Consider the following 3,560-nt stretch of genomic DNA (forward strand, 5'->3'; position numbering starts at 1 on the left):
TATTGTACATCAACTATATTTTAATTTTTAAAAAATAATAAAATAAACAATAAAATTCTGGAAAATGCACTCTTACAGGGACAAGAAGCAGGTCAGTGGTTGCCTATTGGGGAAGAGGTGGGAAGGAGGGGAAGGTTATAAAGTTACATGAGGAAACTTCTGGGAGTGATAGATGTGTTCATTATCTTGATTGTGATGATGGTTTCACAGGTGTATACATGTTAAAATATTAAATTAAGCACCCTAAATATGTGCAATTTATTGTAGGTCAGTTATACCTAAGTAAAGCTCTTAAGAAAAAATAGAGCATGCAGAGAGAAGCAGAGGGCCTTAAGGGAAGCTTTGAAGGAGTCATATGTAGTCATAGGGCACAAACAGCTGAAGACCAAGACCTGGGTCTGACGGTAAGGATTATAGAGCCACAGCACCAGCTGGAATGTACAACCTACCAGGTCTCTCACATTACAGAAAACTGGTAGGGAGGGAGGAGCCCCTGAGATATGGGATGGGGCATTTGGGCATACATAAACCAGGCTAGAAACCTTGAACCTTCTCCACTCTTCTACGTGTGGGCTCTACATAGTGACTTCTTTCCAAAGAGGACATTATGGAAAGGGGAGAGGAAAAGAATCGCTTGATGGCAGAGAAACCTGACAAACATGACTCAGCCGGGTGATCCTGGTCAGGATCAACAGTAAAAAGCCATGATGACATATGTGTCCTTGATATGATGTAATGAGAACAGCACTTTACCTCTGTGGTCTTCCTCCTCCAAATCCACAACTCCAATATAACCATGAGAAGAACATCAGACACCCCAAATTGAGGGACATTCTAAAAATGTCTGGCCAATACGCCTCAAAACTACCAAGGGCCTCAAAAACAAGAAAAGTCTGAGAAACTGTCACAGCCAAGAGGAGCCTAAGGAGGTGTTACAACTAAATGCAATGTGGGCTCGTGGAACAAAGAAGGGCATAAGTGAAAAACTGAGGAAATCTTTTAGTAACTAAAGGGTGGACTTTAGTTACTAATAATGTATCAATGTTGGTTCATCAGTTACAAATGTATTGGGTTGGCCAAAAAGTTCGATTGGGTTTGTCTGCAAGGGGAAAACCCGAATGAACTTTTTGGCCAACACAATAAGCTATTAATTATAGGGGAAACTCGGTGTGGGGTGCATGAAAAGTCTTTGTACTACCTTTGCAACTTTTCTGTAAATCTAAAACTATTCTAGGGAATTCCCTGGCAGTCCAGTGGTTAGGACTCCACGCTTCCACAGCAGAGGGCCTGGGTTCGATCCCTGGTCTGGGAACTAAGATCCTGCATGCCGTGCAGCATAGGTAAAGAACTAACTACATCTATTCTAAAGTAAAAAGTTTGTTTTATGGCCCGGCAGGATGGCTCCTGCAAAGAAGGGTGACAAGAAGAAGAAGGGCCGGTCCGCCATCAACAAGGTGGTAACCAGAGAATACACTATCAACGTTCACAAGCACGTCCACGGAGTGGGTTTCAAGAAGGATGCCCCTCCGGCACTCAAAGAAATCTGGAAGGCGATGGGAACTCCACATGTACGCATTGACGTCAGGCTCAAAGCTGTCTGGACCAAAGGAATAAGGAATGTCCCATAACTTACCCGTGTGCGGTTGTCGAGAAAATGTAATGAAGATTCAAACAAGCTCTATACATTGGTACCTATGTACCTGTCACCACTTTCAAAAATCTACAGTTAATGTGGATGAGAACTAATTGCTGATTGTCCAATAAAATTATAGAATGGTAAAAACATTAGTTTCATTTATTGAAACTAATGTCTCTCTTGGAATTAGGTTGGGCTGGGGACATTTGCAGATTCTAATGTTGTAGGGTGAATAAAGTTTCTTCGTGTCTGAAGTAAACCTCTGAGGCTCCAAATTCCCCTCAATACATCACCTCCAACTTTCCCAACCCTGCTCAATCCCCCCTACCAAGGAGGAAACTTTTCTCTGTGTAAAGTCTGTAAGATGGCTGTATCCGCAATAGCTGATTGTCTCACAAGCTGTCTCTTCAGGCACCACCTCTCTTCGCCTCCAGGCCCAAGATGAGACCCTAAGGTAACCCACTCAGAGAGGAACAGCCCTATATACATCAAAGAGTTACAAGATCTTGCTAATCTATATTAGCAAGAACCTAGGGGGATACACATGGGAGTGAATTACCAACACGTAGGACTAGAAGGGATGGAATAGAAGGCTTGATCGAGTCAAACTCCACCACATGGGTGCGGTCACCTAATATTTTGGCTGAAACAAACTCGAGTAGCACTGATCGTTTGTTAAATTGCCTAATTAAAGCCTGGACTTATTGGTGACCTACAGCAGGGGTTCTTAAGAACTTCCCTGGAAGTTCTTAGAATTGCAGATTCTCAAACCCCAACTGAGACCTCCTGAATCAGAAACTAAGGGGGCAAGGGCCCAGCAATTTGTGTTTTACAAAACCTTCAGTTGATTGTGAGAACCACCTGCCTACAATTAATGAGGTCGAAATGCCAGGTCTTCCCCGGGCATAAGGTCATCAATAAAGGAATCCGAAGGATCCAGGAAATGAATGAATTAGAATGGATCTGTTAGATGCAACCTGCTCAGCCTTCCCTACCTGTACCACCTGTGAAGGCTAAAAGACACGCCTTTCACTAAGGTATTAAGAAATGAATTGGTGAGATGAGATGAGCATCCTTGAGCTCCATCACAGCTGCTGGAGAAGACAGTGGGGGTGTTGGAATTGGGTTCCCTAAATTCAGTGGAAATAATGGAGACTGAGTGGCAAAGGACAGGTGTTTAACCTTCAGAGACAGGTAGGTGCAGTTACCACAGTGAGTCACAGAGCCTAAAAGTCATCCAGTGTTTCGAACCATGTGGATCTGGGGCCACAGCTAGATGATCACAGGGTCTCTACTAAGTTACTGCAACCTTTTAAAGTGCTGCCTACATAGACCTATGGCCTCAGGGAGTTCCTCATGACCTGGTAATGGAGGACTGTGCCTGTGTTGTAAAGGTCAATTCCAATAGGCCTGGAATCGGCCTGAGGTGTTTAGTGTCCTTTGCATGGCACTGATCCTTGGTCGAACCATGGAACAATGACTGCAGACAAAAATATTTTGCCTGCCATTTCAGTAAACCATGAACATTGCCCACCCACAAGCCATCAGCCACTATAGCTGGCCTGACCATGTGCCCTGAAGGGAATTCAGGGTGGAGAAAGACAGGATACTGGCCTGCTGGGCTGCACCCCACAGGCCTGCAAGCCTTGTAGTTGCCCAGCCTCGAGACCAAAGAAAGAACCTGGAGACAATGACAGAGACATCAATGGTTTATGGGATGGGGGCTCTTACACGTCTGAAGCAAAAGGTCCTTGAGCAACACTCCACTGCGAACGGCAGGCAGAGGGCGGAAAAGAGGCTACCATTTATAAGGGGAATTGACGTAATGTCGGCTAGTCAGTTACCAGGGAAACCAGCACCTGGGGCAGGCGGCAAGCATGTAGATAGTTGTTACTGATTAAGCCCTATGATTAAGAGAATTGGA

The 3,560-nt window shown here is 44.6% G+C and overlaps 1 pseudogene; it reads left to right on the forward strand.

Moving 5' to 3' along the window:
* The first annotated feature begins 1,397 nt into the window (after nt 1-1,397).
* On the forward strand, nt 1,398-1,753 carry LOC101332326 (large ribosomal subunit protein eL31-like; annotated as a pseudogene).
* The last annotated feature ends 1,807 nt before the right edge of the window (nt 1,754-3,560 follow it).

The sequence above is a fragment of the Tursiops truncatus genome, chromosome 8, assembly GCF_011762595.2.
Source record: "Tursiops truncatus isolate mTurTru1 chromosome 8, mTurTru1.mat.Y, whole genome shotgun sequence".
In the NCBI taxonomy this organism is placed as follows: Eukaryota; Metazoa; Chordata; class Mammalia; order Artiodactyla; family Delphinidae; genus Tursiops; species Tursiops truncatus.